This window comes from Pan paniscus, chromosome 3 (assembly GCF_029289425.2).
Source record: "Pan paniscus chromosome 3, NHGRI_mPanPan1-v2.0_pri, whole genome shotgun sequence".
Classification (NCBI taxonomy): Eukaryota; Metazoa; Chordata; class Mammalia; order Primates; family Hominidae; genus Pan; species Pan paniscus.
This window is the reverse complement of record NC_073252.2, coordinates 113,202,032-113,229,407: the sequence shown is the minus strand read 5'-3', so window position 1 is coordinate 113,229,407 and position 27,376 is coordinate 113,202,032. Positions and strand designations below refer to the sequence as shown.

The 27,376-nt window shown below is 32.6% G+C and overlaps 1 protein-coding gene across 1 annotated transcript in view; it reads left to right on the top strand.

Moving 5' to 3' along the window:
• Positions 1 to 3,514: 3,514 nt before the first annotated feature.
• LOC100986527 (N-deacetylase and N-sulfotransferase 4) overlaps positions 3,515 to 27,376 on the top strand; it is a 291,143-nt gene continuing 267,281 nt past the window's right edge. The window contains exon 1 of the mRNA XM_003830045.7: positions 3,515 to 4,078. The gene's annotated coding sequence lies outside the window, so the exon portion shown is untranslated. The remainder of the gene's footprint in view (positions 4,079 to 27,376) is intronic.

Genomic DNA, 27,376 nt, shown 5'->3' with positions numbered 1-27,376 from the left:
TTTGTAAGTTTCAGTAGTGAAGACTGTAAATTAAACTAAACACATTCAATCAAAATTGTGAGAACTATAAATTTAGTTGGTTGTGCTCATTCAAAATTATTTTTGCTGTAAAAGTAACAAAAAAGATGAAACTTGAAATGAATAAAAATGTACATTTAAAGATCTAAATATCTTCTGTTTATAGCCTGTATATGCATGTGAATAATTTTTTAAAAAGTAGAAATTATGAAGTACTTGCAATCTTGTTTTAGTATTTTCTGTGCAAACCTTTATTTATTTTAGAGGCAAGCATTTAAAACTTACCATTAGTAACAATTAGCAGAACAAACTTAATGAGAAAGAAAATTATGAAAATTTTAGAAATTGTTAAATTTACCGAGTTTTTTGAAGTTTTCTAAGATTTTTATTAGTAGATATTACTACCCTCTCATTTTCACTGTAATGAAGACTTGACATACGAACAAAAAAAAGACCTTCCTTTTAAAATAAACATCTTTTTGTTTTTTTTCTTCTATTGAGTAAGTATATACAAAGATATATGTGTGTATTATAAAGAACAAAGCGTATATATGTATTTATAAATTAAATTGAAAGTATATTATGTTCTTAGATATATGTTATAAGTGTATATTATATAATGTTTTCAATGTTTTTCACTTTTAAAATTTCCAAATAATGCATATAACACATACACATTTCTTGAACTTCCAAGGAAACGCCACTGAAAATTTAAAAGGTAAATTCAAAGATAAATTCAGGTGAATGAAAAGGTTTTGTAGTGGGCAAATACTACTTTAACTTTTGCTGAATCAAGAGAGCAACTGAATAAAAATATGTGGAGCTCTAAAAGTTTATTAGTTCAACAAGTTCAATTCAATTTTTTAAAAATCCATTGAGGTCTTAATATAAGTCTGGACCTACATCTTAATAGATAAAGGAACAATTATACTATACTTTATAGAGTGCTTAAAGAAACATAAAAGCATCCACTTTCTTCTTAAAAGTCAACTATAAGCAATTGGGTGAATGCTTTGCATTGCGTGTATTGTTGAAAATGAGCTGACTTGATGCTACATTTTGATATTTAAGTGCAAGCCCTGTAAATTGTGGAACACAAGTTAAATGATTTAAAAAATTAAAACACTTTGAGCAAGTAATTATTTCCTCTTTTCTCTCTTGTGTATTACATTTCTTCCCAGAAATGTCCAAGGTCATTTATTTCATTTTCCCAACATGACAGATGAGAAAATGGTAAAAGATTACAAATTCACAAATATGTTTGTTTTAGTCATTTGCGAATACAATATACAAAGAAAATTATAAGAAAAATATTCAAAATACTTTGAGGATTATTTTGTTTTGTTTTAGTGTGAGTGTTGTGAATTTCTCTAGTTTTCCCCAGGAATAGAAAAGAAAGCACTTTTTGGTGGGTTTCCATTCATTTATACATATGTATATGGTGGGACCCTCTGCCTTCAGTACTTAGTATATTTCTGAATGAAAAATGAGGCAGGGAGAGTAAAGTTGGGTATTTTTTCCCTAAATTGAATTTTAATTACTCATCTCTGGATTTTTTGAATTTCAAAGTTCATGTTTCACAAATATTTAAAAGAATTTTACCTTTAATAAGAATATCTTCTATTAATATTTTATATAGCATTTTTACATTGTGAAAGTAGTTACCTCTTCAGCTTAAAACATTGTTTATAGTTTAATGCTAGAGAAGAAGTTGATCAACATTTTTCACTTGTAATCATCAATGGATATCAGCTCTAGTTTATCACCAGAGCCGAGGATATAAACCCTGCTCCATGTTTTAATGTGATGGGTTTTATCTTCAGATCACTGTGTTGCCATTTAGTTCCAATAAATGACAATACTCTGATAAAGTGGCATTCTTGAGTTGTGAAATAGAACTATGTCAGTAATATAAAGATGTTGAGCATTTATAATAGTTTTTCATTTAAATTATTTTTCTAAAGTTAAGACTTAAAAATAATTACCCAACTTGAATAAAGAAGAAGGCATTATTAGTAAGCCAAACTACATACAACAGAAAAATCTTCAATTGGCTTTTATAATTTACACTATTTTATGTTATTTATCAACTGTTAGTGTTTCCCATGATGCTACTCTAGTAATAATTATTTTATTATGACATCTTTGAAATATTTAACTGCAGTTTATTTATCCATTTTGAATTTTGATGTGTATCACTCTGAAAATTCTGACTTGACTTCAATGCATCTTTGCATTCTAAATGTTTTAAAAGGTAGTAAGAAGTACCTGAACTCTTTAATTATTTTTAAAATATAAATTTTTTTCTTTAATATATTTTAGCCTGTGCACCTGAAAAACTGATACATGACCTATGAGTTACTAGGTTTTATTTATTGCTTATGAATAACTGGTAAATATTTTTTCTAACTTGCTAGATTTTTTTTCCCTATCCTCTGTATAGCATATGTCTATGGCTTGCTAACCCTCAAAACCTTGTGCAGTATAATAACACTAGTAATCCTGGATGCATTAAAATTATTCTTCTGAAAGACCGTGTCATCAGTAAATGCTGAGTTTTGAAGGACTCCCTCCTACCCTTACCTTCCAATCTTATAGAGGATTTCATTGAAACCACACCAGTATTTCAAGTGGAACTACTACGTACAACCAAAGACACCCATATACCTGAGGAGGGCTTGGAGTTGAGAAAAGCTTGTAGCTCTGTTCTGCAGCCTATTAGGGGTGTTGAACCAAATTCTCATTAGCCTATCTTATTCCACTAAATTAAATGGTAGAAACTAAGGGATGTACTAAAGCAAGAAAAGCCCAGGGAATCATGTAGTCTGGAATGAGGAGAAGTACCTGAAAGCACTTTACTTTTACTTTTACATATATCCTAATGAATAAGTTTAAAGAACTTTACATAATGTATATAAAAGTACTAGATAATATCTTTATGTGTTTACATGAATTAATAGAAAACAAAGAGCAGGTAATTTTCAACTTATATTGCCACGTTAAAAAGAAGAAAAGAGACATAGAAAAGAACTTTTCCATAATAATCCAGTAGTTTACCTTAATTACTAAAACAATGCACACAATAAATTCACACGCACATACTCTTTCTTTTCTTCTAACATTTATCATGGTCTAAAATGCTATTATTAACTTCAGGACTATGTAGCTTACTAATACTTGTCCGAGTTTCCTATTGCTCATTGTTGCCTTTTGTTGAGTTTGTAATTTTTGTGTTTAACTGGCACACATTTACAGCAGAAAATCCTGTCTTGAACTTTTCTTATTTTGTCCAGTAGAATCTCGTGGAACAGTGTCATAGCTGCAAAGTGGAATTCTATCCTCAAATTTCATAGGAAATAGTCGAACTGTACAATGAAAGATTATGCAAATCTTCAAGGAGCATCTAATCAATCACCGCGGTGTGAGCGGAATGCAGCCCATCGCTGAATTAGCTTCTGTTGGAATGTATTCATGTGTAACATCCCACTGACTGGATGACATCACAACAGCTCCAGGTCCTTGAAAGTCTTGAGGATGATTAGCTGAAGGAATTGGCTGTTTCTGCCAATCATAATCCGGCAAAGCTGCCTTTATAGTTCTGGAGATGTGAGAGAGAGGGAGGGAGGGAAAGACCGACTACAGCTAAACAAGAGGCACAGCAGCACTAGCAACAGCAGAGCAGGAGCAGCTGGTATTCCGGTGATTAAATAGTTCTCATAGCCTTTTTGCTGTACTCGGTCTGCTCCCTGGTGTAATTCTCGTGTCCAAGAAGGAAGCTGCATTTTAACGGTGTGCTGAACAGAGGTTTGAATCATTCCAGCTGGCTGCTTGTTTTGAAAAGGACAATGTGTGTATAAATAAAAGGACTCTGCTGGAAGAGTTCAGACACTAAGACTGGAGCTAGAGAGTGCTCTTGGAATATTGTTGAGGCAGATTGCATGAACTGAAAGCTCCTTCTAATTAACCTGGAGCCAAGTGAACCTGAATACTGGATATCTCATGTTCTAACACGGGATAAATTCAAGTTAGAAAAAGACAAAATATTGAAATGCTTCTCTAGGTAAGTTACTGCTTAATTTGCTGAAATCGAGGTGTGTATCATAAATGAATATGCGTTGCTTAGCTATGTAAACAAGTCGGACACAATAAAGTTTTATTTGTGAAAGATTTATGTAGAAGCAGATAATATCTTAAAACCAAATTCAATCTCCCTTTTCCGCATGTGTGTGCTTACCTGTCATCATGCTTTATAGAAGTTATATTTGCACGTAAGTAGAAAATACAGTCGTACATAAAAAAAAAAAGAGATACAACTTGATAAAATTTAAACAGTTGCCGGAACATTTGCATAGGAAATATCTTATTTGATAACAATTTTAGCCTTTTCCTATTAAAAGCACCAATTTTACAAACTCAATATCCAAAGTTAACTGTAGGGTTATAAATGTTTCCCTAAGAAGTGTTACTGAAAACATGGCATTCAAATTACCGAAGATGGGAACTCCTGTTTTTTGGACCTGAGATTTATAGGCATGCTCTGTACTAATGGTCTGCTTTAGAGAAACAGCTGTCACAGACATGTGAAATTGTATGTTACAGTCATAAATTGCTTATAAAGAAATAGGTGTTTTCCTCCTACCTCCTATTAGAAAAGAAAAATAAATTCTTAGAACAATATATGTCATATGCCCTAAGCATAGTTTCCTAGGAGGACAGAAAGCTTTATGGTATACCTCCAATTTCCTCAAGCACAGAATAAGTTGGAAAACAAGAAATGTTATTGGAATATGGTTTTACTCATTCTTTTCAATATTCTTTTTGAGAAAGCTAAATAAGGAAAATTAAACCTTATTTTTCTTACAATTTGTCCTGATTAATAAAATACTATATTCTTCAGAATTCCTGTCATAGGTTTTTTAAGTGATTATATGTTTTGTTTATTATGATAAGTTATACTGTGAGTTCTCATACAGCTTTAGAAAGTTTTAAGTTTATGTTTTATCATGTCTCTTTCAAACTCACCTTTGCTTGTTTTCATGGTGCCTTTTATCAGAATATTTTTCATTTGCACAGTTTCATAAATGCTTTAACATAGATTGCATACCAAGATACTGATGTGTTTCTGTAACTCTCAGAATGATTTTAGTTTTCCACTTTCTCACCAACAACATGGTTAAAATCCTGTGAGGTTTCTGCCCCAAGAGGAAATTGATAAAGATGAAAGTTATTGTAATTGGTTGAATTTCCCCAAAACTAGGAAGCAATGAATTTTCCCACAACGATGTAAAGTTTTTTTTTTCATATCAAAAGAGTAATTTATTCTACTCTATTAAAAGTATGCCAGTTAGCTATATCCCAGTGTCATATAGGTTCTGTGCTGGTCATTTGTGTACGTGTGTGTGTGTGTGTGTGTGTGTGTGTGAGTAGCAAGTTTATGTAAAGAATATAAAGTCCACTGACTACAACAGTCTAAGTTTTCAACTGGAATTCATAAAAAACTAACTAATTAATAAGCAAAATATAATTGCCATTTACATTTATCTCAATATATAAATGGGAAGTTAAGCCTACTATTGTTGACATTTTTAAAAATACGAAATCGTATGACAATACATTATGATGATCAATATTAAACAATGTTTACATTGATAGACATCTCATAATAAGCTAATTGGGAAGATTTTTAGAAATTGAATACTAAGCAGAATGGGCCTTTTAACTCTATCTGAATGGCACCTGGTCACCACTAAGACTGATACATAAAAACCCTTTGAAAAAGTTATAATATATATGAGTTACTAATATAACTTGAAAATCACCCTTAGATCCAATTTAGAAACTCAGGCATTATTTTTAAATAAAAGGAAGGTAAAACCTCCTGAAAATTTGAATGTTTTAAATTGATTAATGCAAATATATAAATAATAAATAAAAATGCAAATATACGTAAATTACATTTTGTTTTCTCCAAGATAGGCTTATTATTTAAGAAATGTGTAATTTTAAATATATTATCCTAAACATCAAAAGGAAGTATATGGGGACTATTTTTATATATAAATATATTAAGTCATAATTTGGAATTTCTATAATTGATAATCAAAATAGAAACATATGCTCATGCTTATGTTCACCTCAGGAAAATAAGAATCTTTCATTTTTTATTTGAGATTAAAACTGTTATACCTATTCTTTCTTCTCCCAAAGAAAAGCATTCTATACTTGGATTTAAAATAAACTTAATTCAATCTCAATACTAACATTAGTTCTTAAAGGTACTAAATAAATGTTTCCAACCCAGTAGAACAGTTGTCCCCAATAGGTTAAATGTTCATATGATCCCCTTGTACTTTCTGTTTGAGTTGAAAGGGGGCCTTTGGAAATAAAATCCAAAGATCAAACTTTGTGTGCATCATTTACAAGCAACTACTAAGGGTGAAGAGAGAAGCATTTAGCATACTGTGTTCAAACTAGAAGATTCTGGCTGGCACTGCCTCCCCAGATTTAGAAAGCAGCTGGGGAAACATAAAATAAAGCTAGAATATCAGCCCTGGCCGGAAGCCAAGACAGAGAAGCTGTGCACCCAGAAGGCTAATTCTTTCTGGGCTAAAATTCATTGATAATGCATTATGTTTAGAGTCTAACCTGAAGTGTTATTTTTTTCTCCAGTACAAACTGTGGGATATTTAAAGAACAAATATATTTTCTAAGTAGAACTAAATTTTAAACTAACAAAGGTTTCTTCTTTATTAAAAGTTGCTCTGTTGAAAAAATGCAAATAAGCCTACCAGAAACTCCTATAAAATACAGTTTATTCTCAGGAAAAGAAAAAGAAATAACGATGAGATGCATCATCTAACCATGATCTTGGAGAGGCAGAGAGATCAGAAATGACACATATGGATACATGCCAAAACAAAGAAATGTGAAAGTTTTATTAAAATACCTGGCCTAGTAAAATTTACAGTAAAGATACACACACTAAATACTGTTGTAGCATATATCTTCTGAAGGTAGGCAACAAACATAAGGTAAACTCTCATTACGTACCCCCAAATAACTAGGAAAAAGAGAAACCATGTTGTCTGTTGATTTATTTGAAGTTTACTAAGTGAGATAAATGGGTCAGGTGTCAGACACAATGCTACTGCCTTCAGCCATCATGATAAAACATCTAGCCAGCCTTTTCTTTAACACTTCAGGAAACTTTCAGCTATGCTGTTATGCAGGGTGTTAAATGCACTATTTTTAAAAGTTATTTTCAGCAAGCTTAAGAAGTTAGAGGTGTTATTTGCAATGCAGAATGTGTACACATATATACAGGCATTTCTAATAGATATAGTTCTATTTCCAAGCTTTCTTTATCTCAGTTTTCTAAGGAAAACTATCACTTTCTAGAGGTGACAAATCTAAAATTTCTTTCAGAAATAATATTGAATTGAAAACAGATTTCCTCAAAAGCTAAAATAGTCTGAAAATGAATTCCAAACTCATCAATAGCCTCAGGCATTTCAAGGCAAAAATATTTTTTTGAAATGTGAATAGTAAATTACTCTTCATTCCAACAGGTAAACATGTTTGCTGATATAACTTAATGTATTTATTTTCTTTGCATTGTTATAGTTTGTCTATATTCATCAGTATTCAGAAAATTCATGCCATGAAATAGGTTTTAATAAAATAAACTACACATGACAGGCTAAATAATGGTTTTCAGGTGACCCTTTGAGGTCATTTACATACATAGGCTATTTTAGATATATCTTTTAAAAGAGATAATGTACTTCATTAACACTAAATAAATAGTTATGTTTAATTAGTTGAAATTTTGAAAAATCTGAGAAAAAAGTGTTAAAACTATGTCTGAATGCTTGAGAATATAATTTGATATTGTACTCAGAAAACAGAAGCGAGACTTTTGTTGAGAAACAAAAGTGATGACTCTAGTGAATTATAGAATTGGGACTTCTGTAATAAATCCAATTTGTACTCTGTTTAGAAATTATTACTTTAAATATTTGAAGAGTTCAATGAAGAAAGCAACTTTAACAAGCTAATAAACACATGAGTTTTATGTGCGGCCACATGCTTCATTTGTTCCCAAATTAGAGGAATTTCTCTATTTTGCAAATTCCACCATCAACTGAACTTATGTTGTGATTTATTTCAAATATTTAGCCTCCTTTTAAAAAGTCCTTAATGGAATGCATCGTCAACTATAACTACATAGAAGTTGAAAGTTAGCTTGGCCAGGTTCACTATATTCAAGTAAAAAGTAAATGGAGAAATGCTTCCTTAATCTCTTTTCATTAGCTCCTTTCTTTCTTCTCTTTCTTTTACTCATTTTTCTTATTTCCCTTCCCTTCCTCTCTTTTTCTATTCTATTTCTTTATTCTTTTCTCTCTTCTCTTCTTATTTTACCACTTTTTCCTTCCTTCCTTCCTTTCTTCCTTCCTCCCTTCCTTTCTTCCTTCCTTCCTTCCCTTTTCCCTCTTTCCTTCCTTCTTCCTTCTTGCTTTCCTACCTTCCTCTTGTCTTTTTTCCTTTCTTCCTCCCTTTTTCCCTCCTTCCTTTATTTCCATTCATTTTTGCCACTTCAGCTTACATGCTCTCTTGTGTAATTGGAAAGCAAATCACTCATCTTTAGTATTGTGGCAATTATTAATCTAATAACCTGGTTTGAACACAGAGTAAGTGGGGAAAATGAAGAGAAAGAGTGGGTTAAGTTGCAATAAGCAATCGAGGAAAAGTAAAATAGGGTGGGAGATTTATTTCAGAGAAATAGTGATGTTGACTTTAACATATGGGCTGTTCTTCCACCTATAAATTTCCATTTAATTTACTAAATTATTTAAGTGGAATTCTTTTTTTTCCAACACTCCCTTTTTAATATCAGTCACATCTTTTCCATATAGCAGATGCACCTTAGTGGTAAAAAATAAAATGATAATAATAAATATAAATAATTATTCCTTAGAAATTTTAAATCCTCTAAATCATTTTTATATCTAGTAGTTTAAGGATATTAACATTCATAAGCAACCCAAAGGCCAACTGCCATGCTAGTGGAAGAAAAAGAGAGAAGGGAAAGTGATTTCACACATTTAGATGCTTTGGCTTGATTCCATTCCTGAATCAGAAATTCAGTTGTAGACTGCTGATCCACAGAATTTGTCATAGTTCATCAGACACCTCAAAAGAGTTCTTCTTCTTCTTGATGTATTGAATAGTCTTTCATGCCTACATAACAATCATTTAAACATCAGAAATAAATATAACATCACTAAAGATTAATGCAAGGAAAGGTAACAGATGCAGAGATGCATATGCTCCTGTGAATGCATATAACAGTCCTAATTCTATTCATTACTCTGAAGTGCAAGTGAATAATTAGAATCAGAATTTAAATTTGGCTTCTCAATCAATCTTTCACTAATAATTATGTCAATTCAATTGAGATTCCATGTACTGTAATAAGTAAAATAAAACACAATCAATAAATTATACTACCAACTTATCTAAAGTATTATGGTTCCTGATAACACAGTTTTTGAAGTTTCTTTCCTTGAAACAGGACATTTTCTTGATATCCATAGAAATAATGCTAAAATTGATCAATCGAGGTTGAACTCAATTCAGTACTTAAATTACTCTATCTGTCTGGACATATTTTTCACCTTAGACGGAAAAAAATAGCATTTTTACTTTTGCTCAATAATGTTCATAAAAATAAGGATAATAAATATTATTTTCTATTATTTTTAATATGTGTCAGGCACCATGCAAGTTACTAGGGTGAACAAAATAGCTCTCAGGAGGCTTATATTCTCATGGTAGAAAACTGACAGTAAATAAATAAAGACCCCACAGTAGTGCCTGTGAGTGCTCTAAAGATAAGTCAAGGTGGCACATTAAAAGCTGTATGTGAAAGTGATAGGACTGGTCAGGAAATGCCTTTCTGATAAGGCAGAAACTCAGTAAATCCATATAAAACATAGATGTCAAATTGAGTAACATTATTATTTTATCTTGTAGAAAAATGTGATGAGGAGTAGCAATTTCTTGTAATGTGCAAGCTGACAAGCTGAATTTTGACTCTGTCTATTGATTATCCTCCTCAGGTCTGTGAAGTTGTTTGGGAGAATTTAAGATATGGCACACTATTTAGTGTCACTTTCTCTGGAAAGTAGAAAAACTAATCAGTTTTAGAAAATAGAAGTCTCACCTTTACTTCTATTCTTTATATTTCTAAGTATTAAGAAGTATTATGTGTGTAAATTATCTCAAATTACTGGTTTTTAAATTTTTTTCTCATAGACTGAAATTCAATGCTATTTATTTCCTTCTTTAATTTCATTTAGAGATAGGCTCTTGCACTGTCTGGCACCCAGGCTGGAGGCAGTGGAGCAATCATAGCATACTATAACCTCAAACTCCTGGGCTCAATCAATCCTTCCACATCAGCCTCTCAAGAAGCTGGGACTATAGGTGCACACCACCTCACCCAGATAATTTTATTATTCATATTTTTTGTAAAGGTGGGGTGTCATCATGTTGCCTCGATTTCCTGGCCTCAAGCTATCCTCCTACCTCAGCCCCACAAAGTGCTAGGATCATAGGCATGAGCCACTGCCTGGTCTCAGTGCTATTACTAAAACTTACGTAGCAGAGGAGCTGGCTCCATATCTCATTCTCCCAAATTGGTGGCAGTAAGAACCAATATTCCAAAACATCACCCAGTTGGCTGGAATGATGGACCTAACATAATGAAATGAAGATCGATGTAATTCTTAGTATCCATGGGTCCATCTGTGAATTCAACTAACTGAAAATGAAAGATATTTTAAAACATAGATGATTGTTTCTGTACTAAACATGTGCAGGCATTTTTTCCTGTCATTACTCTCTAAATAGTACAGTATAACAATTATGTACATATCATTCACATCGTATTAGGTATCATAAGTCATCTAGAATTGAGCTAGAGTATACAGGAGGATGTGTATAGGCTACATGCAAGTACTATGCGATTTTATACAGAGGTTTCAGTATCTCTGGATTTTGGTCCTGGAGGGTTAGGGGGTCCAGGAACCACTCCTTATCACAAGAGATGACTGTTTCTTTTTTAAAAAATTTCTCCAATTATAAAATTACCTCAAATTTAACAAGAACCAAAAGTTTGATGACACTAATACAATGCTAATACAAACTTAGAATGCATTAACAGAACCATAGTGTCAACATCCAGGGAACAGTTATCTGTGATCCTATTTAATACAAGTCTGACATTATTTGGCCTGTTCATCATTCTCAGTTTCCCGATGCCTCATGTTAATAGCAGTCTTCTATGACCTTCCTCTTCCCCCATGGTGAACCAGATATTTTTGCCCTACCCCCACACAGTTCCATCAGGGCACTTATTACCTTATGATGTAATTGCTGTGTGTGTGTCAGTGCTCCCCATTTATCCAAAAGCTTTTTGATGGCAGAAATGCTTAGAGAGTGCTTGACCAATAATCAATAGATACTAAGGGTTTGATAAGTGTAAAACGTGAGAAGACATCTGGCAACTATGCTATATGAGTAACAGTTGAAAAACACAGTGATAATTAAAGGAAAAAAGCTAAAAGGGAGCAGTATAGTTATCTTTATATATTAGATACTTTTTTATGCAAAAGGAATTTGTTTTATGTTATGTGACGCTAGCAGACTAAGCTACGAAAGGTATGGAAGTTGTTTCTATGCAATGTCAGGTAAAACAATACTTCCTAAAAATCAGCGAGATTCTACTCAGTCAAAGCAACAAACACAGGCTGGAATGCTACCTGTCCAGAAGACTTTTGTGGAAGGAATTTCTGCCTTGCATAGAAAATAAATGCTGGCTACCAAGATTTCTTGTTGTTTTTTGTTGTCTCACTATAAGAACTATGGACAAAGGTTTTAGAATGAGCACTTGGCCCACCTAAATCCAGCTCTAGCAGTTGGCTGGAAGACTGGTCAACATAATTCAAGTAAATAACCACTGGGTAAAATTACACAGTGGAAATGTATTACTCAGGATATGCCCTAGAGTAAAAAAGCAAATTTTCATAATAGAATTATTTACAAGATGTACCATTTTATAAAGAAAATAAAATAATACATTTCTTGAGTAAGTGAAAGTTTGTTCTTTAATGTAAACATATTATTTTACTATTCTTTTGAGAAAGTCCAAGAAAGATAACATGTCAACATTAGAGGAATGAATAAGAAAAATTATTTTTCTTTCCATAAACTTCTAAATTTTAAGGAATGCAGAGATTGATTGACCTAATTATGATGCCTTTTTGTAGAAGCCTTCATGTAAACAAATGTGAATTAAAGATGAGATAATATTGTGACATATTGGAAGGCCGGTGTTAACCTTGGTTTCCACGAGATCAGGATTCCAAGCCTTGCTTTGCCCTGACTCATGATATAACCTTGAAAATTCTAACTCTTCTCTGCTTCAGCTTCATGATCTGGGATGGGGTAATAATAATTCATAGACTTGCTGAGACAGCTAAACTTAACAATAAGTCCAAAGTTTCTAATACACAGTGGGAAACATGAGATTTTAAATTAATAGTATCAAGTTTTGATTACATGTGTCAGTACTCTGACTTTGGCCTGCAATGCCACATTTTGTACTGATTTAAAGTATCCCCTGAGTGATTAGTATTGACTGCTCCCAATCTTTCTCACTTGGAGATAATGATCTAAGTCACCTTTTTCTACTATCTCTACTGTATTATTGATCATATATTTTAATATTAATAACATTGAATCTAACTTAAAGGATCAAATTTCATTCACCAACATTTTAATGTGATTTATCATGATCTTGAAAATTAACTAACGTTCAAAAATTTTCAGGAAAACATACTATATCCCAGAGAAAAAAATGTTAGAAAAAGGGGCCAAATAGTTTTCCTCTATTTTCTGTCACGCTGGAGTAAGCAGAAACATGGAATTTGAAGAAGACAAAGACAAAGATTCAGAAACTAGAACTGGATAGAATAAAAACAAATACAAATGTTTCCTAGTTGGTCTTCTGACCAACTGCTAGAGCTGAGAGGTAGGTGAAGAGAGTATTTATTCCGAAGTCTTTATCCACACCCCTTATAGTGACACAATGTAAACACAAGAAACCTTCCTGGCCACCATCTGTCTCCTTCTCAAGGCAGTAGTAATTTCTTCCACAAAAGCAGTTTGGTAAACATAATAAGCTACTTTAGATTACTAATTACTAATGTTAACCCAGGCTGAAAGTAAAAAGATATAAACTATATTCTAAGTTTTGCCACAAATGTGCTGATAAATTTTAAATTGATCTCATGGTTTCCACATGTAAAACAAGACGACTTTCACTCCTATTCTTTGTTTCCCCAAAATATATTTTGAATATAAACACAATATTTCACATTTCTAAATCTCCCAGTATTTTCCACCAAACCAGTTTGCTAAGTGAATTATTTTGGTACGATGTCTAGTATTCTTTTAAAGGATCCATAAGTAACTATCGTGATAATTCTAGATGCCAGTCATCAAGTATTAAAATAGGAACATCTCAAGAAATGTTGTCTCTGACAAGAAGCAGAATATGTGAAATCACTCCAGATCTCTTCTCTTGAGTTTTTATCATGCTTTTCTGATGTTTGAGAATTGTGTAACCTGGATTAGTTTTTGGTGGGAGAATAATATTCTATACAGGATATATTTACATGTTACTATCCACGTTATTTCTGGTTTATGGCCAAGTTGGCATTTTATTTGTTAATATCTAAAAGACAAAATAACATAAAACAGAAGGAAATTAAATTAAAAATAGCAGGTTTACCTGTGAAATTGAATGGAGTATGCCTCTTACGATAAAGAATAATCCAATCATTTTGTGTGTTGCATAAAATTAAGAACTCTCTGAAGTAAATAAAAGGTGGAAACCATAACTACAGGGTTTATTAAATATATAGTTAGAAAATAATCAAAAGAAAATATCAGTATTTCCTATTTCGGTAAGATTCTTTATAAGTCTTGAGTACAGCAATGAAAATTTTACTTCATGATATTTAAGGTGCCAATATAGAGCAGTGGCAATGAAAGAAGAGATTTATAATTAATTTTAAAATGTGGGTTCATATTGGCTGTTTAACAGTGGACTGGTCACTTCACTTCTTTGGGCATTAAATTCTTCATTCATTCATCCCTTGAGTTCTCTGAATAATAATTTTGATAATTAAAATTTATAGCTTTTTGTATTATAGATTTAAAGTGACAATTTAGAAAGAGTTTATTTTCCATCACCAGCAGCACAAAGTCAGAATGTCACATAGATACTTTCTTGATAGAAAGGTAACATAATGAAAAACATCTTGCTAGACCTTTCTGTAAACTAGATAATAAACTCTTGTTATATCACCCAAAAATGATCCAAATTTTTGGACAGCATTAATGTATTTACTGTGTCTCTAGATAAGAAAGTCAGTGGGGCTGGGAGCAGTGGCTCACATTTGTAATCCCAGGACCTTGGGAGGCTCAGGCTGGTGGATCACCTGAGATCAAGAGTTCCAGACCAGCCTGCCAACATGGTGAAATCCCGTCTCTACTAAAAATACAAAAATTAGCCAGGCGTGGTGGCAGGCGCCTATAATTCCAGCTACTCAGGAGGCTGAGGCAAAAGAATCGCTTGAACCCGGGAGGTGGAGGTTGCAATGAACTGAGGCCGCACCATTGCACTCCAGCCTGGCTGATAAGAGCCTAACTCCATGTCAAAAAAAAAAAAAAAAAGGAAGAAAGGAAGTCAGAGGTATATGGTATATAAGTGACCATTGATGTGAATTTTAAGAGATAGTAATCTTTTGTTACATCTGATGCAGGCAAATTCCATTTATGATGATGGAAGTGACTGCTTACCTAAATTCAGAAGCAGAATAATTAAAATATTACAAATATAGCTTCTAAGAGACTATGGATATTAATGTAACTTCTGAATATAATTGCAATACTATTAGCATTAAATTTACATTAAAAAATAATGGAAAATTTGATTACTGTTATCATTGATATTTTAATAACTTCTTTTGTGATTTCTTGAAATTAAACTTTAATGTTAAATATTAGGCAAAATTATTTTTCTCTCTCCTTTATTTATGCATCAGTCTGTTAGCAAATTTCTACATTCTGGTTTCATTCACTTGTCTCTGTATCTTATAGTTTTTTTGCCTGTAAGAATACAAGGGTCAAATGAGCATTTTATGTTTCATGGATAACTGCTTCCATGATTGTCTTCTGAGGCAATTAGCAAGGATGCAAATCAATACTAAATATAATAATGGTTTTAAATAATGATTATTGAGCTAAAACAAAGCAATTATCAGTTGATGATAATCATTTTATTGCTGCTGGCTATAAGTTGATTTAACTTAAGTGTACAGAAAAGTACAGAAAATAAATACTCCATTGTAATATTAAGGACAAAGTTGATCATGTCACTCCCCTGACTTGTCACAGATTTGTGTTTTATCTTCTTTTTCAAATCTCTCTTTTCTCCTCAAAATCTAAATCCTCTCATTTTTTAATGGCTAAAACAATTTACATCCCTCTCCAACCCGTCTCCTAATGACGTCAGTCCATGGGAATCTCCACTCTCTCTGAAATCTCATATCGCTTACAGAGTTCTCACCTGCTAGTAAGCATATATTCCTCACGACAGAAAGTTTTGTATTCCTATTAACTCTTTCAATTCCTTTTCTTTTTCTTCAAACTATTCTCAGCTTCTTCACCACCACTTTGTTTTCAACTCACTTTAACCTTTTACTTGACTTCACTATACCACTGGACTGCTTTAACACCACCACCAGTATTCTCTTGATTGACAAATTCAAGATCAATTTTGTGTTGTATTTCTTGACTCATAAATAGTATTCAGCTTTTATCACAAATATTTATTTTTATATTATTTACGTACAGCTTCTACTACCCTCTTCCACCAACACCATTTATTTAGTGTTATTCCTAAGATTTTCATGGCAAGCCTTTATCATCTTACCGTGCACCCTGTTCCTTAGTGTTCTTCCTCAATATTAGGGTTTTTTTTCTATCCTTTAACTTACACTTCCTGCAAAGAATTTAAATTCCATTTCTATTAGTCAGCAAACTAGTGGACATTTCCTTTTTGATATTTCACAGACTTTTCAAAAATGATATATTATAATTTACTCATTTTCTCCTCACACTTCTCTACTTCTAAATAACTTTGTATCTTCCCCACTATTACACTTATCATGCCTTATTGCAATTGCCTTTTTATGTCATAGAATATGTCACAGAATAAACTTCCATTGCTTTTGAAGAGTAGAGATAGTGTTTGTCAGATGGATAGTGCATCTGGCTATTAGAGAGCATTCAATCAATTTTAAATGAATGACTGTGAAAGCCTGAAGTCTTTGGGTGATTTTTTTTTCCTCTACATCCAATCAATCACCAAATCATGACACTTCTATTTATTATGTGATGGGACAAAAATAATTCGTATGAAAATATTCACGACCTTGTCTCCTTAACAAACAACATAACCATCCATGCTTTTTACTTCCCCTTAAAGATAAGGGCATCTTGCTTTCTGAATGTGAGGTTAATTATCAGTACAATAGGAACTTAAAGAAAGGAGGGCAGAGCAGGATGGAAAAAAAAAAAAAAAAGGATTGAAGCATTTGGCAGAAACGAAGTATTGTAATGAGAGTATTTCCAGAAATTCTCCATGCTTTGGGGTGCAGGGAAATTGAAGAGTAGAGAAACAGGTATTTTAGAAGTGTCATTTTGTCTTATGAATCAGACTATTTAATGTTATTAAGGAAATATACGTGAAGAACATAATTCCTTTTAAATAAAGTATTGTGGCTCTTAAACTGTGCTTCTTAAATGTATCCTACTGTGCATGTGTAATAGTAGCCCACATAGGGCTACAAATTTATAAGAGCTAGAAAGTTATATATAAATGTCATGAAACAGCTTGCTCTTTTTTTGAATAGACTTAACTTTTTAGAGCAGTTTAAGATTCCCAGCAGAAATTGAGCAGAAAGTACAAAGACTTTCCATATTTCCCTGTGTACAACTTTTCCCACCACCATCTCCTACAATCAAGAAACCAGTACTGACAGGTCATTATCACCCCAAGTCCATAGATTACATCAGGGCACACACTTGGTGTTTTATATCCTATGGGTTTCAACAAATGTTGTATTGTCATTACTTTTTAATTATGTATTAATTTTCATAGTATTAAGTAGAAAAATTTCACTACACTAAATATCACCTGTGTTCCACCTATTCATCCCTCTCTCCCTGTTCCCAAACCTGTGATAACCACCGATCCTTTCACTCACTCTATAGTTTTGCCTTTTCCAGAATTTCACATAAATGGAATTATATAGTATATAACCTTTTCTGATTAGATTATTTCACTTACTAATATACATTTTATGTTCATCCATGTATTTCTGTGGCTTGATAGATCATTTATTTTTAGAGCTGAATGATATTTCACCATACAGATGTACCAAAGCTTATTTATTCATTCACTTGTTGATGGACATTTTGGTAGCTTCCAAGCCTTGGCATCTATAAATAAAGCTGCAATAAAACATCTGTGTGCAAATTTTTGTGTGAATGTAAATTTTTTAACTCATTGAGTAAATACCAAGGATCATGATTGCTGGATAATATGACTATGTTTAGCTTTGTAAGAAACTGCCAAATTGTCTTGCAAAGTGGCTGTATCATTTTCCATTCCTACCAGCAATGAATGAGAGCACTTGTTGCTCTATGTCCTCCCCAGCATTTAGTGTTGTCATTGTTTTAGATTTTACCCATTCTAAAAGGTGTGTACTGGCATCTCATTGATACTTTAATTCACAACTCCCCAGTACCATATGATGTGTACCATCTTCTCATATGCTAACTGGCCATTTGTATTTTTTCATTAAGGAGGTATCTATTTAGGTTTTTATTTCCCATTTTTGAATTGGGTTGGTTTTCTACTATGGAATTTTAAGAGTTCTTTGTATATTTTGGAAAACAGTTCTTTATCAGATATGGCTATTGCAAATATTTTCTCCCCGTTTGTAGCCTGTCATCTTTCTCTTCAGAGTTTCTGCCACCGAGCAAAAGTTTATTACTTTAATAACGTTAAAAGTATCAATTCTTTCTTTTGTGGATTGTTCCTTTTATGTTGAGTAAAAAAAAATCAAGGTCATCTAGATTTTCTCCTATATGATCTTCTAAGAGTCTTATAGTTATGTATTTTACATTTCAATAAATTTATATCTACAAATAGTCTAAAATTCACTTGAGTTAATTATTAAAAAGGTTGTAAAGTCTGTGTGTAAATCGCTGTTTCTGCGTGTGGATGTTCTGTTGTACCAGCAGGGTTTATTGAAAAGGCTATCCTTTCTGCATTGCATTACCTTTGTTCTTTTGTCAAAGATCACTTGACATCTGGGCATGGTGGCTCATGCCTGCAATCCCATCATTTTGGGACGCCAATGTGGAAGGACTGCTTGAGCCCAGGAATTCAAGACCAGCCTAGGTAACATAGTGAGACCACTGTCTCTACAAAATATATATATATATATATATATATATATATATATATATATATATATAAAATTAGCCAGGTGTGGTGGCACATGCTTGTGGTCCTAGCTATGCAGAAGGCTGCGGTGGGAAGATCACTTGATCCCAGGAGGGCTAAGCTGCAGTTAGCCATGCTGTGATCATGCCACTGCACTCCAGCCTGGGTGACAGAGGGGGAACCTGATTAAAAAATAAAAAAGAAAAGGAAAACATTAATCGACAATATTTTTGTGAGTTTATTTTTGGGATCACTATTCTGGTCTGTTCTTTCATTTACACCATGGTGTCTTGATTACTATAGCTTTATAATAAACCTTGAATCTTGAAGTTTGTTAGTATCTATCCTCCAACTTTGTTATTCTCCTTTAATATTGAATTGGTGACTGTGAGTCTTTTGCTTTCCAAATATACGTTGCATGTTCTTTTTAATCCATATTTTCATTTTTAAGTCTTCCTCTGGACTATTGTAACTAATTATTAACTGGTCTCCTACCTGCTGGCTTTAATCCACCCTCTTAGTTCCTCAAAAGATAACTTTCTAAAAGGAAATGTTTACCATGTCAGTCTTCACATCGAAGTATTTCAATAGTTGTCCAATTTTAAACAAATTTAAACTCTCTAGAATTTGAGTAAGACCTTTTTATCTTCTATTACCTACCTACCTTTTCAATCCAATTTCTTGCTACTCCTTTGTAAAGAGAGACATAGGAACTAGGAATAAAAGGTACAGAACAGAATAATATTCCAGCTTCAAAGAGCTTGCATTTTAATTGGAGTGATAGAGAAGAAGAAATGTAATATTATGTATATGGTGTAATAGATTGTTAGTATTACACACACAACCAAGGAGGGTTTAGGAAGTGTAAGGAGGGAGTTTGCAATTTTGCACCGGGAAACCAGAAGCAACTATACTGAGGATATTACATTTGAATAAAAGATTAAAAGAAATGAGGACATCTGCCATGTTTATATCGGGTTCACAAGTATTCTAGGCAAGAAGAAACAAGAAGTCCAGAAGCCTAGAAGTACATATGTAAAGAACACAGCATGTTTGGAGAATATAGAGAGGCCCAGTAGGGAAGATGTAGTAGAATACTTGGTAGAACTGTGTGGACCACTCTGTGAATTTGGCTGTTACTCTAAGTAAAATTCGGGCCGATTTTGGTGGTGGGGAGTTGATCAGAGGAGAGACATAACCTTAATTACATTGTAAAATGAGAACCCTGGTCAATGTATTGGGAAAAAAATGATGTGGAGCAAGGGCTTAGGCAGAGATCAATTAGAAAGAAATTTCAATAGTCCAGTGGAGAAATAATGCTAATTTGTGCAGAGGTGATAGCCATGGGAACCGTTAAGATATGTTCAGATTCAAGATATATTTTATGGGTAGAGCCAATGGATGGGATGCCTGGTATGTCTGACGGGAAAGAAAGAGAAGAGTCAATGGCCAGCCCCAATAGAGATAGAGAGAAAGAGAGTTCCTAAACAAATTTAAAAATGAAGCATCATTTACTTATATGTAGAAACAGTGGGAAGAATAAGTTTAGGATAAAGGAAAATGTCAGATAATCAGGCTTGGTCTCATTTAAGTTGGAAATGCCCATTAGATATCCAAGTGAAAATATCACATATGTGGTTAGATATACAAACGGGTTGGTAATAGATTTAGCTGGAAGCGTAAAATTTGAAGTCAACTTTATCAATAGTACTTAAAACTAGAACATTGTAAGATATCCCAAGGAAGTGAATATAAATAGAAAAGAGTAGAAGAGTAAAGAATAGGCCCTGGGGAACTTCACATTTAGAAGGTAAGGATTAAGAAAAACCATAAATTGTGACTAAGTCATAAAGAAACTCAAATATACGATTTCCTAGAAGCTTACTAAAGATAGTTTCTGTGTGGTTGAGGGGATGATCAGGGGTATAAAATGCTGCTTATAGGTAAAGTAAGATAAGATGAGGAGCAAAAATTGATAATTGGATTTTACAACGTGAAGTTTATTGGTGACATTTATAAAATAAATTTCAATGAAGTCGTGATGGTAAGCCTGATTGGAGTAGGTCCTAGATAAAATTGGACTTAGCATTTCAAACAGTTTTGCTGTAGACAGGAACAAAATATAGCGATAGATTGTGAAGTAAGTGAATCATGATAAAAAAGAACAGAATGCCTGTGTCAGAATGGATATTTTAGTCGAGAAGGAAAATATTATTGCTACATGGGAGTGTGAAAAGTATTACTGAAGCAATATCTTCAATGAGTAAGTGATAATGCATTAGAACTGGTGAACAAGTGGAGGGTGTCCTTAGCTAGAATGGATAACTCATCCTAAAGAGAACATACACTCACATAGTGAATAAGTGTTTAATGAGTGCTTATGAAAATCCTTGTCTGCTTGCTACTGTGCTCTCTATGAAATAGAAAGCAAGATTATCGGATGAGAATAATGAAAAGGAAAGAAATGTTAGAAGTTTGAAGATAGAGAAAAATACGAAACAGTCATCTAGAAGAAAAGATAGTTAATGAACTAAAAAGAGATAGCAAGACTTATCACAGAATTAAAGGCTCATTTGGGTCTACTGATCATGAATTTAAGTCAGTTGAGTAATGTTCTATCCATTATCAGAATTGCAAGTGTAGATTTGGTGGACAGTGGGATTTAGTCAGTTTTGTTCTAAAAAATGTGTTGAGTAATGTTCTATCCATTATCAGAATTGCAAGTGTAGATTTGATGGACAGTGGGATTTAGTCAGTTTTGTTTTAAAAAATGTACATCATGAAATAAAAGACTGTAAAATGATTTGAGAGTATATAAAAGAGAATTAATATAATAACTGATTATGGAATTTAAACTGGGTAAGGGGGATTGTGAGGCCATGAGAGAGAGAGTGTAAAGTTAAAGGATAAATGACTTAAAGATTTTAGAGGTTTGAAATATTGTTGATGTTGGATTAACAGGTGAAGTGAGCAAAAGAAATAGAAGATTGTGATTGGATAGCACAATATATGAAATATTATTAATTGCTTACTGTTATACAGTGATTAATTATAATGAAAAGACCTAGCATATGACTATGGGGCCTGTTAACAATAGTAGGGAGAAAGAAGAAACATTTAAGAGGATGCATAAAACCTCTATAGTGTTGGAAGGATCATCCATATGGATATCTTTATTACCAATAATTATTCATGAGTACTTTTTTAAAAGCATGAGAGTTTTCTAAAAGATAAGATTTTCTAGGATTAAAGGAGTCTAACCCAGGTACTAGTTGGTAATTGCTTTAAGGAGAAGAGGCATGTGGTATGGTTTGATAAGATGAAAAGTTAGAGGATTTTAGGGAGTAGAAAAGAAAAATAGGCTATTAGTGACAATGAGAAATAAAAAGGACATCTAACCAATAGACCCAATAGTAGACTAACTGGGAGAGAAAACATATACCAGAGAGCTCTGAGGTCCTAAGGGGAAAGCCAGATTTCAGTTAGAGCTAGGAATATGAAGAAAACCTTTGGAGAATCATTTCACCATGTAAGGAAATACTTTTTCTGATGATTGACCATGATTTCTGCTAAGCACACTGAAAGGTTTCAAGAAAAAGAGAGGGTAGGGAATAGGATCACAAACAGTATTAGCTAGGTGGATAAGGAAAGTCCTTGGAGTGCTGAGTGTCTTTGGTAACTGATATGGCCGGGGATAAATGGCATAATGAAGGAAGTTGTGAGGCTCCTGTTTGATGAGTTAAGACCTGAGGAGCCCAATACCTATAGCAGTTATCATGCTGTAAGATTTGAATGAGGTGGGAACATGCAAAGAAGGGCTGGAATTCTTGGTAGACAGCTGTCTCTGACATTGTGTTGGGAGCCTTGATGAATTTTTAAAAATTCAACTAACTTTGCAATCCACAGATAAAGTATTAGTTTGTTAGGGCTGCCATAATAAAGCACTAAAACCTGAGTGCCTTAAACAACAGGAATGTATTGTGTCACAGTTCTGGGGGCTAGAAGTTCTAGATCAAAGTGACAACAGGGTCATGCTCCCTCTGAAAGTGGTAGGGAAGGATCTGTTCCAGATCTCTCTTCTGGCTTCTGGTAGTTCCTTGGCTTGTGGCATTCTCCCAGTGTGCTTGTCTGTCACATTTCTCCCTTCTATAAAGACAGCAGTCATATTAGACTAGGGACCTACCCTACTACAGCATGACCTCACCTTAACTAATTACACCTGCAACAATCCTATTTCCAAATAAGGTCACATTCTGAGATACTGGGGGTTAGAAAATCAACATATTAATTTTAGAGGGGAAATAATTCAACCCATAATGGCTGCTTCCAACTTTGTCATTATGTTTTATTCTTTTTATAGATAACTGGCTTGGTTTATGTTTGTTTACAATTTTTACATCTTATATTCATGAATTATGTTGTTTGTAATTTCTTTTTTTGTATTTTCTCTTATTATTTATTACTATCAACATTATGTTAGTCTTATAAAATAAGGTTGACAGCTATTACTCTTATCATTTCTCTGAAAACAGATTGTGTTAGGTTGGAATTACATTATTCTTTGAAGTTTTGATGAGATCTTCTGTTGACATCAGTGACTGGAGGTTTCTTTCTGGAAATATTTTTGACTATTCAAATTCTATTTTGCTTTATTCATTTTGAGGCTTCTCTAAACCTTACATTTTAATAAAGCAATATTTTATAGGAACTTTGTACACGTAATTGCACTGAAGATTAAAATATTTAATAACTTCATTAATAATTTTCTTTTTTTTTTTACATCTGAAGCAGATGTAGTTTTCTTTCTCTTTTCCATTTCCATCAGTTATGTTTGCTTTATCTTGTTTTATCTTCATGTCAGCAGAGGTTTGTCAAATTGATTAGCTGTTTTAAAAAAATCAGCTTCTTGCTTTATTTTTCTCTCTTTTGTATTTCTTATCTGAATATCTGAATGTGTTCTGCTCATCTTTGTTGTTTCTTTCCTTCTACCATCTTTTTATTGTTTTATTGCTTTTTCTAGCTTTTTAAGATGACCACTTACATTATTAGCTTATTAATTTTCAGACTTTTTCAGGTACATGCTTCTAAAACTCTAAATGTATTTTACTCATATCTTATTTATAATTGTTTTTAATTATGTTTCTTAAATTTTAAATACAGGAGCATTTTCTAGTTATTTTGTTATTAGTTGCTGGGTACATGGCATTACAGTCACAGTGCATATGCTCCATGTGATTTTTAGCTCTTTAAAATTTGTTGAGACTCCCTTTGGGGCTTGGAATGATTTGTTTTTGTAAATATTCCCAAATTCCCTAATATTTTACAGGTCTTGAGAATCATATTTTGCATATGTCTTTTAGACCAAATTTGTTAGCCATATTATTTAGGTCTTCTTTATTTTTTTCTTATTTTTTGAGACGGAGTCTTGCTCTGTCACCCAGGCTGGAGTGCAGTGGCGCTATCTCGGCTCACTACAAGCTCTGCCTCCCGGGTTCACGCCATTCTCCTGCCTCAGCCTCTAGAGTAGCTGGGACTACAGGCACCCGCCACCATGCCCAGCTAACTTTTTGTATTTTTAGTAGAGATGGGGTTTCACCGTGTTAGCCAGGATGGTCTCGATCTCCTGACCTCATGATCTGCCCACCTCGGCCTTCCAAAGTGCTGAGATTACAGGCATGAGCCACCGCTCTAATGTTCTATCCAATTTATTATAAAATTATTCTTGAGAAATGGTATGAATTCTTACTCTGTGATTGGGAATTTATAAATGTTTTATTGTAGTTCTGACTATTTTTGCTTTGTAAATTTGAGGCCACAATATTGGATGCATACACATTTAAATTTTAATGTCTCCCTGGTGAATTGAACTTTCTATCATCACAAAATAATTTCTGCATATCTTTTTCATGATTACTTTCACCCATTATTTTATATCCATTGTAAACAGCATATACTTGGATTTTTTCAGTCAATCTGCAAATTTTTGTTTTTGAAAGATAATTTAGTTAATTTACTTTTAACGTAATTACTAATCTAAACAGACCTATTTATTTTGTGTTTTCTACTAGTCTTATGTGCTGTAGGTTTCTACTAAATTTTTTTAATTGAATATTTTTCTCCTATTTTATTTTTTCTCCACTACTAGTTTTGATGTTGAAGAATATGCATAGATAGGTATATTCTTTATTAGTTTCACTAGAAACTACAATATACACCCTTAACTTACCAATATGCAAAGTTAACTGATATTATGACCTTTGCAGAAAATACAGCATTTCTAGAACATTTTACTCCATTTATTCCCTTAGTACTTTTATACTATTGATCTTATTTATTTCAATTATTTGGTTTTGATTTTAATCCCTCAAGATTTTATTATTACCATATTCTATACTCAAGTTCATTTAGACTAACTGACATTTTATCATTTTTTAACTTCACATATCCAGCAACTTGAACATGCTTCTTACATTTGAGAAATTCATGATTATATGAGTTTCCCCCTCATTTACAGATATCAAATAATTGTTTTCCAGCCTCCCTCACAGCCAAGTCATGGGCATGCCTACTGAAAGCAGCTATTCTGAAATACCTCTGGCAGACTTTGAATCAGAAGCTAGTGAATGAGGGAATAAGTGGGTGCAGAAAAAAAATTCCTTTTAGGTTGGGGGTCTTCACCTACATCCATATTTTAAGGGCACCAATAGCAGTGGCACTTGAAGAACTCCCAGATCCCAGTATTGCCCAGGCTGGTCGTGCAATATTTGCTCTATGGCTACTTTTCAAAATGGACTTTTCTGATATTTGTGTGTGTGTTTACATGCCCTTAACCATAACTTCAGTAGAGTAATGTTACTAAACCTAATTAAGGACTATTTTTTGAATTACATGTAATCATCTCGATGTTTGCATTCCAGTTATATAGTTTGCACCTTATATTATACTGTTATTTAGTACTCATTTATGACAAATTCTGTGATAGTTACCACAGGTTTGTTAGTACCAAAAAATACTTTAACAAATTTTGATCACTTATTCAGGGAAAGCAACTTTGGAAAAGATTTCAAAACATGAATAAAAATAAAATCTATTATATATATGTGCATTTTACTCAGAATGATTAATCTGAGTATACTTCATTGCAAGCACAACCTCCTAATGATACATTATCTTTCAAATCAGCTACAAAACAACTGCATATGAACATGTATTTTCACAAATTCTCATGTAAATGATAAATTATAATGGAACCACATAATGTGACAACTTTAAAATATAACTATGAACAATAGAAGTTGGTATCCAGAAAGCCTAACTTACAAATAAATTATAATGCCATTCTAAGTAGAAATTGTAACCACAATTTTAAGTTATTTCAAATATAGCTCTTATGTTTTTTCTTTCTACCTCATAATTGAGAAGAGTAGATGGAGAAATAATCTAAACCATGGTGTACACATTTCTCTTTTGTATATAAGTTGTTCATATTGTTCATTTTATGTTGATTTTAGATTCTTAAAAAATAAATGATTAATCCTTTGAGCAGATTCAAATATTTAGAAATTTTGTCATTTCTTGTAAATGAAATTATTACACACACATGTTTGCATAACAGAGAAATATAAAATGAAAAAGCAAATTTATTTTGCCAAAACAAATGCATATTATTGTATATACTTAAAATAAAATAAATATAATACTAGACAAATGTTAATTTGAAACCAAGATGTATCAAAATTTGTTTTAGATATATATGAATTTTAGATATTGTACCTCTCTTCCTTTCAGAAAAAGATTTAGATCTTAAAAGTTCACAAAAATTAGCAGAATATTAAACAGAGGTGATGTTTTATTTTTTCTTCTTTTGTGCACAACAGTAACAAAAAGATGTATATTGAAAAACAGAAATAAAACTTCAGAAGCAGGGAACCATACAAGCAATATAAAAATGGCTGTTCATTACAAATGTGAAGAAGAGAATTGATTAAAATGTATTTGGTGTGCAATTGTGGCAAAATTAGTATTTTAACATTGAGTCACTGATCTTTCGCTGATGTCAACAGCACGATGCTCATCCTGAGAGCCAGTTACCTATACTCCCTGGACTTATCTAGTTAACACTTTCTTTAGTTTAGTAACCTGTCAATGGAGAACAGGTGCTGTTGACCTATTTTTGCAATAAAAGCAAGAGTATATTGCCCTCTAGTGTTGAAAAAGTTAGGAGACCAAAAGAGTGTTCAGAAATACCCATTAAAAAATCAAATTTTTTATTTTCTCCTTTCACATAAACGTGATATACTGATAGACAGGTTATTATTTCCTAATTCTAGAAAAAAAATCAAATATAATTAACAAATCTGTTTTATGGCCTGTTATAAAAAAAGGTGACTGGATTGAGAATAAATTATTTCATTTTATTATGTTATCTTTCTGTAATTTAATTAGATCCTTTTTCACTTTAGTTTTGGCTAAGTATTTTACAACTTTAGGAAATATTCATTCCTTACAATAAATTATCTTCTATCATTATTTTGGATTTTTAAAAAATAAAAATTAGGTGTAAATATCAGTTTTTAAAAATGTTTTAAAGTCAAGAACATAACTCTGTAGAATAGGTTATTCTATTGGTAGAGGTACTTTATAGGTCCTTTATAACTGGATTTTGTGCCTAGTAAAAATATATATTTCTGAAATACAAGAGAAAGGATT